Here is a 12,665-nt window from a genome sequence, read left to right as displayed (position 1 = left end):
AAAAATGTTATGCAGTTTCTCTTAGATTTGTTTCAAGGAAGAGGAAACACTCGTCTACACTCGTCTACACTCGTCTACACTCCTCTTACTCAGCCTGTGGTACCATCTTACTTTCTAGAGGTAAAATATCTCTTGCTTCGGAAATTATAATCTTCTGTCCCTTAGAATAACCTCTGAATCATCCCAAACACCTAAATCTAAGAACCTACTTGCCTATTCAAATTTGTATTCGATTAAATTAATTGGGGAAGAATGAAGCTCCCTTTGCCAGAGCTGATTGTCCGTAGAGGCAAAAATGGGAAGGAAAACAGACAGAGATAGAGAGACAAAGACAGATGTTCAAAGCCCACACTAAAATTAGATAAATTCTGATTTCCCCCCTCCCTCAGTCTCAAAGATTTGTTTCCCTACATTGCCATTTTATTTCCCATGTCAGTAGAACCTTAATAGATAGAAAATATTAAGTAGCCCACATTTCAAAACTAATTCCTGGAATATATCATTTTATTTTATTTTATTTTATTTTATTTCATTTTATTTTTATTATTTTTTTAGGAATATATCATTTTAAAAACCAAATGATGAAGGAAATTCTTATTTTATCACCGAGAAGTTATTTTCTTGGTGATAAATAGGCAGGACTTTAATATGATTAAAGAAGAACCTCTTACATACCATAATTGTTAGACACATAAAAGATTTTTCTTTCTTCAGACACAACATGAAAATAACCTTGAACGGCAACAAAAACACATTTCAATAAGTCAAAATTAAATTCCCTTTTAATTACCCTACACCATCTGATAAACTCAACCTTCTTAAATGGATTTTTAAGAAAGTAAATCGTAGAAACTGGTTCAAATAATTAAAGCTATGCAAGCAAAATGGTTGATGCCCTCAATGAAATAGTTGAATTTTTTGGAGTCATTGTTTAGATACGTAAGGAAAAAAAAAAACACTAAATTGAAGAAATAGGTTGAAGTTCTTACATAAAAGATTGTAGGGAGTGTTCGCAACCTTTTATAATAATTGCTTGGACAGGCAACTGCCTTTTTCAAATGACATTTCATTTACACATTTCAACTTAGAATATAGAAAACATGATTTTTATAGACTGTGTTTTGTGTTAGAAAGGATAATGTGAGAAAAACAAAACACAAACAAGAAATTATCAAACCCAGAAAAAGTAAAAACAAACAAACAAACAAACACACAGCTTTTGAGCCCAGATTACATCACAGCTTACTCTACCTGGAGCAGAATTTCACATTCCATAAAACCTACTCACATTCCATGAAAATAGCTTTGGGTTTTACACTCATTTCCATAATTTAATGATAATGTGAAAGGCTGAGATTCGAACCCAAGTGGCTCCAACTCTGTCTCAAGTCAATTTTCCTAAAAGTGAAGCCTAAGAGAGGCCTCCTTTGTCATGGATTTACCTGAATGAGTAAATGTTTCTGAAAGGCAAAAAGAAAACATAACAAGACATAACAATGTTCAGCGTAGAAGTGGTCCCAGAAGGACAGTAGCTTCACCTGGTCCCTAGGAGAGCTGCGGAGCCCACGCTGCACCAAGGAGGCCCACCTACCTGGAGGCAGGGCCATCCTGTGGTCACCTGCCTATCAGTCAGACACCTGGTTGTTGATTGGGGGGTGAGGGGCGGGGGACAGGGGTTCATGGAGGGAGGGGGTGCATATTACACAGTGCTGGGAGGAGGCCAAGTTAGACAAAGGCAGTCAAGGAGAGGGAGTAAAAATGCATAACGCTGAGGGGTACCTGAAGCAAGCCTTCTGGGGGGAGGTTGGAAATGTGAGAAGGTGTTGGGAATGGCCCGGCAAAGAACACTCAGCGCTGGCGGAGAAACCCCTCATGCTCAAGGCCATTTTTGTGGAGATAAGTATTTGCCAACCATTGGCATCCAGAAGAGCAACTGGTTAAAAGGGGGAAATCCTAGTGGTGAGAGAAGCTGGACCCGACACCAACAAGATCCTCCACAGCCTCTAAATTCCATCAGCTCTGCTGCTTCTTCCACAAGCCACAATGTTGGATGTTGAACTGAATTAATAACCCGTCAACTTCCAGAACACGGACTCCCTGTGTTATCTCCCCTGCTTGACGCATTCTAACCCCACCCTTCTTTTATGGAGACAGAAACTTAACTTTAAGGACTTTTGGGGCCACCCATACCCTCAGGGATCAGTATCCCCACCCTGATACAGGCAAGACTGTGCAGTTATCATAGAATTTCATACAAGGCTGAAGGCTTCACACGCATATGTATGTACTGTCTGCAGATCTCACTTCTTTGGAAACCCAACAAAATGTCATAGTCATGTTTGAGAATTATAAAATGTTATAAAAATATGTTTGTACGTAGTGATAATACATTAGTTATACACAAACTCAATATAGAATTTGCTGGGGCTGCTCAAGTTACATAAGATTCATTTACGTGACAGATTTTAATCCAAATTTATTTAACAAAAAAAGGAAGGGTTTTTTTTTGTTTGTTTGTTATTTTTATGTGTTTTTAGTATGGAAGATGGGGTTGCCCATCTATTTGCCCTTCTTACTGTTCTGCTTATACTCCACGGAGTTTAAATATTATTATTAATTATTTTAATCTTAAATGCCTTTACACATTGCTGTTCTCTTCCTGGAATTTATTTTCCTAACCAAGCTTTTGGCCTAAAACATCTTTCTAGGCATTGAAACACCCCAAAAAGATTGGCTTCTGTGACGTCTTCCACAGCTCTCTCCTAAGAACCTTTAGTCTTCCTTTTGGACATTGGGTGTCCCTCATGTTCCATAAACAGTCCATTTCTTGCACATCTGTGCTCCCAAGCAATTAACATTATTTCTTGGCATTTATCAGTTTCTTGGTAAATACTGACTAGTAAATATTAATTGGATTAATTCGCACATCCTTCTTTGCTATCAAACCAACCAGTTGTCTAATTATTGCTCTTGCTGGTTCTCAAAGGTGTCATTTATAGCTCAGGATCCTTGGGTTTAGGAAATTAAACCTCTCCAGAAGGAGGAGAATAAATTACAGAAGATGTGGCCTCTCTAGCATTAACTATGCATTTCTATCCTCTTACCACACACATCCTGGGCTACAGAGCACAGGATGAGATTCTGTGATCTACTCCAGGGGAAAAAAAAAAAATCTCTGGATGAATATAGCATCCCCCATAACAGAGGCCCTGGGTTAATTGAGTGGATTTTCCAAAAAATTATAACCGGCTTCCTGGCTCTAGTCTCTGCTCAGAAATTTAGGAGTAGCAAATAACTAGTATTCCGGCAGCATCCTTCACCTGTGAGCACTCAGAACTCAACCAGCAGAAAAGGCTTATTCAGTGACAGTGATAGCTACAACTTTTGGTCCTACAACAGCTCATCCGCTCCCCATTCTGGGACACCTGACCCAAAGTCATAGGAAAAGTCAGCTTTTATGTTTATCTCTACTGAGCCTGAGCCTGAGCCTGAGCCCGTCCTATTCAGTCCTTGGTTTTATGAATTTGGCTTCCCCGAGCTGTGCATTCCAACAGAGCTGTTCTTCATTGAGGGGCTTATTCCCACACCACTGCTTGCTCCAACACCAGTAGGGAGAATCCTTTTAAAAAATTGTCCTGGTAATTAGTTCCATGTAATAACTGCTGTGCTGTCATGACCTCATCTCCTCATCCTTGAGAGGACAAAAAACAAAAACCGCTCAAAACCTAACCACAAAATCATATTAAAAACTTTCTTTACATAAACAGCCGAATTCAGCGGGCTCCCTGTAAAGAGGATACCAGTCCCCAGGAAATCAAATTCTCCATCAACCAGCGGGGAGCTGGGCTGGAGGTCGCCGGGCCCTGATCTCGCTCGATGCTTGCCCCCCCCACCCCCCCACCCCCGTCCAACTGCAGGCAGCCCCACCAGCTCTTCGGAGCTCCCCTGAAATGTGGGCTATTTGTTCAGGGGAGCTCGGTTATACGGCAGGCACACTGACTGTGAAGCCCTTCTCATGTCACTGCCCTCCGTTTCACTACGGATGAGGAATAAGGGACTGGTTGTCACCAACAACTTATCACCCTCTTCCTGCCAGTTTGGCCTATATGTCCCTTTTATTGCCGGGAGGAAACAAAACAAAACGATCCAGAAATACTGTCTGAACTCAGTGAAGGATTTCTCTCCCATCAGTCTAGAATCCTCCTCCACCCAGTCAAGCTCACCACTAGTGACACATCACAGGAGTCAGTTGACGGGCACTGTGCGCACTACTTATCCTCAAACCATTCTGTTTTCCAATGTCTGTCTGCCCTCCGTCCCCCTAAACCACTGTGCTCGACACAAAACACAGCCAGGGAATCCTGACAATATTTACACAATGTACTACACTTGCACACATCAAGACACTGAATCAACTCCATTCTTACTTGATCTTCTACTTGGCATTGTGTCCAGCAGCTCTTATTTTCCCAGCCTTTCACCTTCTCATCACTTCCTTCGGATAAACTCTTTGTACGTTCAGCGTCTGAAAGGTTACAGGTTGACAAATGCTGGTGATTTCCTGAAAGAGCAATTTGCACATTTCTGCCAGAATTTAGCCCTGGCTCGGTACTCCTGAGATTCACCCACTCATCTTCCGTGGTGCAATCTAGGCTTTGGGATCAGAGTCAAGGGTCCAGATCCTGGCCCTGCAACTTGATGTCACTGCAAGGGATGATGAATAGAAGGGAGCCAAAGACAAAATCCTATGGGTCTTGTATTAGATAGGTCCTGAGCATATTTTTTAAAAATAATAATAATCTGTACACTTTTAAATCTTTAAAGAGTCAGTCACGAAGAAACAGGATCTAAAAGTGGCAACTGATAAATTTATATTTTCTTAATGTCTGAAAATACTTTCAGGCAAGTTGTTGGCTTAAAACAAGTCCCACCCCGTCCATTTTTTTTCTCTTGCTTACTGCACTGATTATGAAAATAAAACTTTACTAATGATTACTACAGGATTATGACTATCTTATAACTATAGATTTTCTTTCAAGTAACTTTTTTTTTTTAGCTCAAACTAAAATCTTTTATGAATTCTAAAGCAGGCAAACTTGGCTCCATTTCCAGTTATTTTGTATTTTTGGTCATTTGGTTGTCAGCCAATACAATTTTCATCCTTTTAAAAGAAGTCTGTGATGTTAGCTTGTCTCTAGCAATTGAAAGAAAACCATGTAAATCATCATCTATTTTTGTTAAGATCATGGAGAAAAACAGAGACAGTAAAACCACTACGCTGGATAGGAGAAAACATTAGCACCAGAAAGTAAAAGACCCATTGTAACAAGCCGAGCTTTATTTATTATATATAAACTACTGCTGAACTTAGTGGCAAACACTGAGGTGTTTGTTTTTCTTTTTAAAAAATCATTAACACTTGCAGGACCCCAGGGTAGCTCAGTGGGTTAAGCATCTGCCTTGGGCTCAGGTCATGACCTCAGGGTCCTGGGATGGAGCCCCACATCGGGCTCCCCGCTCTGCTTCTCCCTCCTCTCCCTCTGTCTCTCCCACCACTCATGCACTCTCTCTCAAATAAATGAATAAAATCTTTAAAAATAAATAAATCGTTTACACTTGTGTTAAAGAAAATCTTAAACATGTGAAACAAAAACCACCGTCATTACTAATTTATATTTTTTTTCAGAATGTTTTATAATGGTGAGGTGAGCTCAAGGTCAGGATGAAGTTCTCAATTTTTATGAAAAACTGATGCTGGATTGCCAATAAAAGCATGCAAAGTCGTTTTTTTTTTTTTTTTTTTTTCTCCCATTGTTGTGAGTGTACTATTAAGTAGGGGCACCTGATCTGGTAAATTATTTGACATCTAGGAGCTTAAATTTATATATTTGTAAAATGAAGGGCTGGGTAGAAAGACCCACTGAGATCTGAAATACTATGAGTCTAAGAAGGTTCTTAAGGTTTTACTCCCAATATGCGACCGCCACCCCTGTCTGCTTCTCAGCCTGTGACCACCATGTTCTTCAGTGAGTGGAGACATCCCACCCCTTGATCTCTGCCTTTGCTTCCAGCACCATCTTGGCTTCACTTCTCTCTGGAGTCACCCTAGCATCCAACATCCATTATCTCAGTCACTGTGTTATAATAATCACAGCATCTGTATTCCAGAGAAATTTTTTTTTTTCCTCCTGAGGGAAGATTCCTTTCCTTGCAAGGGTGCAAATTTAAGAAAGTAGCAGGTCCTGGTAATACAAAATCCAAACATAATTCTGCCCAAAAAATAGCATCATTTACTTAACACATGTGCAAAAAAAAAAAAGTGCACTGAAAAACAATGAAGCAAAGAATCTGATTTTAATTAGTTACATTAGAGCATTTAAGTGCATATTTAAATACTTGTTATGTGTAAGTCACAGCATAAGGCTTTAAAAATGCACGTGAACCTTGCCTTCAACATGGTCATCTTCAGAAAACATGCACTAAGTACAAGTTTCAACCATTTACTAATTCTATTTTATTGCTGGTAAATATCTAGGAGTCCCATAAAATAATTTGTCAATACCTCTCTTTAATCTTTTTTTTTTTAATTTTTATTTATTTGTGATAGTCACAGAGAGAGAGAGAATGAGGCAGAGACACAGGCAGAGGGAGAAGCAGGCTCCATGCACCGGGAGCCCGACGTGGGATTCGATCCCGGGTCTCCAGGATCGCGCCCTGGGCTGAAGGCAGGCGCCAAACCACTGCGCCACCCAGGGATCCCAATACCTCTCTTTAAGTGCAGACTATTTCCTAGCTTGGTTTCCATGATCTTAGCTCACACTCCACTGATACTCCACTGACAGAAGCTTTTCTCTTACCTATAGACTAAAACAATGACTCTCATGCAGAAAATTTACCCTTTTTAAAATAATTTCTAGTGGGAGACACCCAGCTTCGACTTCACTGTACTGAAAAGAGGAAAGCTTTGGGGGCAACATGAACCATTTACCTAGCAGAGAATTGGAAAAGCAGTTCAAAGGAAAGGCAAAGCTAATACAACAGAGCTTCCAATATCTATTCTCCCCTTATCACTTAGTAACAAAACTCTGATTTTGACCTGAACACACAGCCCAGGTAAAAAAGACCGCAGTCCCAGCTTCCCCTGTAGCTAAGCACAGCTATTCTATTAAGTTCTCCAGGACAATGATGGCAAGGGCTTCAGCAGAGCAGAGAGCTGGAAGGAGCCTGGGTCTCTCTCTGCTGACAGAATCAACTAGTCCATTAGGCACAGGGGGCTCAGCGCTTAGGATCCATCACACTTTTAGGGACCCACAAACATTTTAAAATTTATTTTAAAATAAAAATCTAAAATGGGCAGCTACGTGTACAAGAATGAAATGGGAGCACTTTCTTACACCATGCACAAAAATAAACTCCAAATAGATTAAAAGCCTAACTGTGAGACCTGAAACTTTAAAAATCCTAGAAGGGAGTAGAGGCAGTAATTTCTCTGACATTGGCTGTAACAACATTTCTCTAGATATGCCTCCTGAGACAAGGGGAATAAAAGCAAAAAAAAAATAATCTACTGGGACTACGCTGAAATAAAAAGCTTCTGCGCAGCAAAGGAAATGATCAATAATACTAAAAGATGATGACCTACGTAATGGGAGAAGATAGTTGTAAAGAACGGATCTGAAAAATGGGTTCGTATCCAAAATATATAAAGAACTTCTAGAACTCAGCACCAACAAAACCCCAAGCAATCTGATCAAAAATGAGAAGACCCCAACAGATACTGCCCCAACGACATCCAGATGGCCAACAGACACATGAAAAGATGCTCAACATCACTCTGTCAGGGAAACGCAGACCAAAACCACAATTGAGATATCCCTTGGGGATCCCTGGGTGGTGCAGCGGTTTGGCGCCTGCCTTTGGCCCAGGGCGCGATCCTGGAGACCCGAGATCGAATCCCACGTCGGGCTCCCGGTGCATGGAGCCTGCTTCTCCCTCTGCCTGTGTCTCTGCCTCATTCTCTCTCTCTCTCTGTGTGACTATCACAAATAAAAAAATAAAAAAAATTAAAAAAAAAAAAAGAAGGTGGAGCCCCCACGCTGAGCTCAGCGCCCTCCTAAGGAGACACAAGAGGAGGTGGCCCGTCTGTCTCCCAGCTGCCCATCCCAGGGCACCCCTGTGACCAGGAAGCGGGCTCTCCCCCCGACACGGGGTCTGGTGCGTAAAAGTGGAGCTCAAAGCCACGGGTCTGGGCCCCCCCGTCATTAGTGATGGTCTCCCCATCTTTATAAAAAGGGCTGCTGCTAATTGCTGCCCAGGTCATGTGAAAATGTATGAGCATGTATGAAAATTAGAACGTAAATATAGTGTAGCGCAGGGGTGGCTCAGTCGGTTAAGCGCCTGCCTGTGGCTCAGGTCCCGATCGCTGGGCCCTGGGACTGAACCCCGAGCTGGCCCCCTGCTCAGCCAGGAGTCTGCTTCTCCCTCTCCCTCTGTACCTCCCCCTTTGCGCTGGCAAATGAATTTCAAAAGTCTTTTTTCAAAAAAAATAAAATAAAATCATAAACAGGTCACATAGGTCTTCCTCACATGATGCCTACTTCCCCTCTAAGTCTGTCCTTGGGAATCCTTTTAATGGTCAGTTGAATAAAAGAGTATGTAGGGGAAATGGGTACATTTTCCAACGTCCAGGTCTAATTCTCCTTAAGGAGGGAAGTGGACATCTAGGAATCACTACGGCGATGGCCGGGACTGCGCTAACAGCAGCATGGTACCCGCCCGATAATGGCTATTTTTAAAAATACATTTGCAGAGAACTTTAAAATCTCTGTGTTTTCCATGAATAACATTACATATGTTATCGTGCGTACTAGATACACTATAAAGCACGTCACACACATGCATCAATACGGGTCCCTACCTACCCGTACTTGCATATCCGTACGTACACCTTAATGATTTTGCAGTCAAATGCTCTACCCCTGAGCTACACCCCCTACCTTAATGATTTTGATGTGAAATCAAGCCATTTTTTTTAAGATAGCAATCCTGAGCTGCGTCAGTGTGCAAAGGGGTTAAGTGCAGAGCAGGGACGGGACTGTGCTGCACTTGGCACTTCACAGTGCCATCTCCTGACCGCCGGGGGAAGTGTAGTTCCAGTAAAGCATCAGCCTCACGCGTCCCAAGGAAAAGCTGACTTACTAGCAGGTCAGTCTTGGAGGCCGACTGAGTTCAAACGCGAGTCCGTGGCTTTCCACATCTCTGAAACCAAAGGCGACGCTCCTTGCCACACGGGGGGTTAACAGGGCCTGCTTAAGGCGCGGCCTGACCTACCGCACGTGGAGCCCCGGGCCCAGGCACCCCTGCGGGTGTACGAAGTCTGCATTAGGTTCTCAGCTCTGGCTTCTGAGCTACTTCCCAAACGCCTGGCAACACCAGGAATTCCAACGCCGACACCTCCTCTTGCCTCAGAGGCTTGACCTTAAGGCCTATGCCTAGTAAGTCACGGATTCAAAGTTCGCCTCTGCCTTTTAGTAATTCCGTGACCTTAGAGGTCTTAAACTGCTCTAATCCTGAATGTTCTAATCCACAAAATACCTTCCCGAGGTATGAAAGAGCATTAGACAGAGGCTATAAGGTTTCTCTGGAGAACCATGTGGCACAGCCCTTAAACATTACAACACGCACACACTTTTAACCATTGTCATAAATTCTAAAAATTAAAGTATGAGTTTGAGCAGTGGAGAGCGCCACTTAGGAATCACAGGGGTAGAGGGTGCCGAGCTGCAGTGAGGGCCGTCCGGTTCCCACCACGTGTCCCTAGGCCCCGGAGTCGACAGGCAGATGCCCCTGGAGCCAGGAGGCACGACACCGTAGCTCACTGGTACGGACTTTGGAAAACGGCAGCCACAGAGAAAGGCAATCAGTACACAGCTGGGATTATTTTCTTTCACAATGAGAATAAAACAAAATACACACGATTTGGGTTGGAAGCGTAGAGGCGAGCCCTGGGACAGGCTTCTTGCTCTCCGTCTGTAAACCAGGACCCCGGGGAGAGGGACAGGCTGCAGGTGGCCCGTGCTTCATACCACGTGCTAGGAGGCCCTGCAGCCCACAGCTAAGGGCTCCTGGGAACCTAGAGTCCCCTTAGCAGGTTACAGCCCTGGCCCGCTGACCTCACCCCTGCATGCCTAAGCATCCACATCTGTGAACCCAAGGCGGCATCACATCACGAGTCTGTGGCGGGGCCTGGGTTACGGTATTCCGCAATGCTTAGCTGCTCCCTACCATCGCATCATCTTTTGGTTCCTTTGTTCTTACAGGAGAACCGAAAGCGCAGAGGGGAAAATAACAGAGACAATATGCCTAGCATGGCTGCACAGTCTGCTTAATCCAGAAAACCAAACCAGAAAATTGTTTTTCCTGCATCAGGTAAAACCAAGTGCTGCTAAGGCAGGTGGTGGGGGGTGGGGGGGTGGGGGTGTGTGTGATGGGAGCAGCGGAAGCGGGGGGGGCGGTGGTGGTGGTAGATTAAAACCTTTTTGCAAAAAAAAGAAAAAAAAGATTTTTTTTTTGCTAGGCTAAATATTACTTCTACTTCATCTGAAAACTCTGATTTTCGGCCCCACGCAGAAAACAAGAAGCATTTGTAGAGCCTCATACGTAGTAGGTCTTGGTTTTCGTCACATCTCTGTCAGGCAACGTGAAGCCATAAAAGTGGGGTAGGATGTGGAGTTAAGTTTTCACTCTTCTCAGAGTTTCTAGGATTTCACTTCACTCTTTAGGACTTCCTAGGGTATGGTCCCTGATAGATCCATGTAATACGGTGTTGCGTCACTTAGTTCGACCACTCTCTCCCCCGTTTGCAGCCCTCTGCAATTTTTTTTTTTAATGAAGCAGATTATTCTCATATAACTTGACAGATAAATGCAGCTTGATATATGACAAGATACTTAGTTAAATTAAATCTATATACATGTAAGGGAGCCTGAGTGGCTCAGTAGGTCGGGTGTCCGCCTTCCGCTCGGGTCATGATCCCAGGCTCCTGGGATGGAGCCCTGTTTTGGGCTCGCTGTTCAATGGGATCTGCTTCTCCCTCACCCTGCCCTGCCCTCCCCTTCCCCTGGCCCAGGCTCAAGCTCTCTCTCTCAAATAAATAAAATATTTCACATATAAAATATATATAAATATACATAAATATTGTATAATATATTTTATATAATATATTTTATGATATATTTTATAATATATAAATAATATTTATATATAAAATAAATATTTTATACATAAAATATAAATAAGACATTTATATATATTATATATATGTATGCAAAAATAGTAAGTTTTGTTGTTGTTGCCAAACCATATTTCCATCTTCCTGACTTACGTAGATGTTCCTGCTGAATAAATGATGATGATTTCAAAGTGTTCTAGACTCTATTGTTCTCAAATACTGGACCAGTGGTTTCCAAGCTTTCCTGTGCACGGGAAGCCCCTGATTCCTTGGCCACTTCCTCAGGGAATCGAATCTAGCATATCTATGGCAGGGACCAGGACATTGCCTTTTTACAAGCACCCCAGGGCATTCTGATTTTAGGTACACTAAGGAGTATACTTTGAGAAACATTGATCTAAAGACATGCTTTCCACAGAGGAATACGATTATTAACTGGCAAACTGTTATTTGTTATAAAGGCTCCAATTTGGCTGGTCTTCAAACTCATGAATTTCTTAGGCTGATTTAAGAAGTTATCTTTAATAGATGATTTTTATCTTTTGATTTTAAATTTTTTCTTTTTTTATTTTACTATTTTCTAATTGAGGTATATTTGATACATGACAAACTACTTTCAGGCGTAATTTTAATAATATTTTTTTAAAGATGTTTTTTATTTACTTGAGAGAGAGAGAGAGAGAGAGCAAGCACAGGCCAGGGAGGGACAGAGGGAGAGGGAGAAGCAGACTCCCCGATGAGTGCAGATCCCAGATGGCTGGATGCGGGGCTCCATCCCAGGGCCCAGGGATCAGGGCCTGAGCCAAAGGCAGATGTCTAACCGGCTGAGCCACCCAGGCGCCCCAAGAATATTTTTAATGTGGCCTACCCCATATCTCATGAGAACAGTTACTTGCCAACATGGTTTAGTTTGGGCATTCTTATTTGTAGGATACGTTATTTTTCTTCATTGTGTATTTATATAGAAATTAAATCTGCGACCAGTGCTGTAGATTCGTTCATAAAGCAATTCTCAGAATAAGGGAGTTCGGCTCTAACCGCTTCCTAGCTGGGAGGATGTAAGCTAATCATTTAAGGAGTCCTAAACTCAGTCTCCCTCATGATGAAAGTGTACAAGTAAAACAGGCTGCAAGGAAGGGTTAACCGTTAATTAATTAGTCCTCAAGAATATTGGTTGGGTCTGTACCTTACAGGTTGTATAAATGGATCAATTGAAAGAGAGATGTATAGGACGCAGAAAAGGGATTTGGTACCTTTCAATGGTTTTCCAAATTGTAGTGTCAGAAAAAGAAAAGTTTGCCCCATTTTCACATGAACTTATCTGTAGGATGAGCCCACATTTCACTTTGTGGCATCTGAAGGAAAAAGCTACATGGTCTCAACAGTATAAAGCTTCTTCAGCCATATCTGCCTCTTGCCAACATGTCACTTTGAT

At 42.4% G+C, this 12,665-nt stretch overlaps 1 protein-coding gene across 1 annotated transcript in view; it reads right to left on the bottom strand.

Annotated features, from left to right (window-relative positions):
* Positions 1 to 12,665, bottom strand: part of LUZP2 (leucine zipper protein 2) — a 551,161-nt gene that overhangs the window by 530,631 nt on the left and 7,865 nt on the right. The gene's annotated exons all lie outside the window — the stretch shown is intronic.

This window comes from Canis lupus, chromosome 21, assembly GCF_011100685.1.
Source record: "Canis lupus familiaris isolate Mischka breed German Shepherd chromosome 21, alternate assembly UU_Cfam_GSD_1.0, whole genome shotgun sequence".
Taxonomy (NCBI): domain Eukaryota; kingdom Metazoa; phylum Chordata; class Mammalia; order Carnivora; family Canidae; genus Canis; species Canis lupus.
The sequence above is the reverse complement of the archived record's forward strand: the minus strand, read 5'-3'. Positions and strand labels throughout refer to the sequence as shown.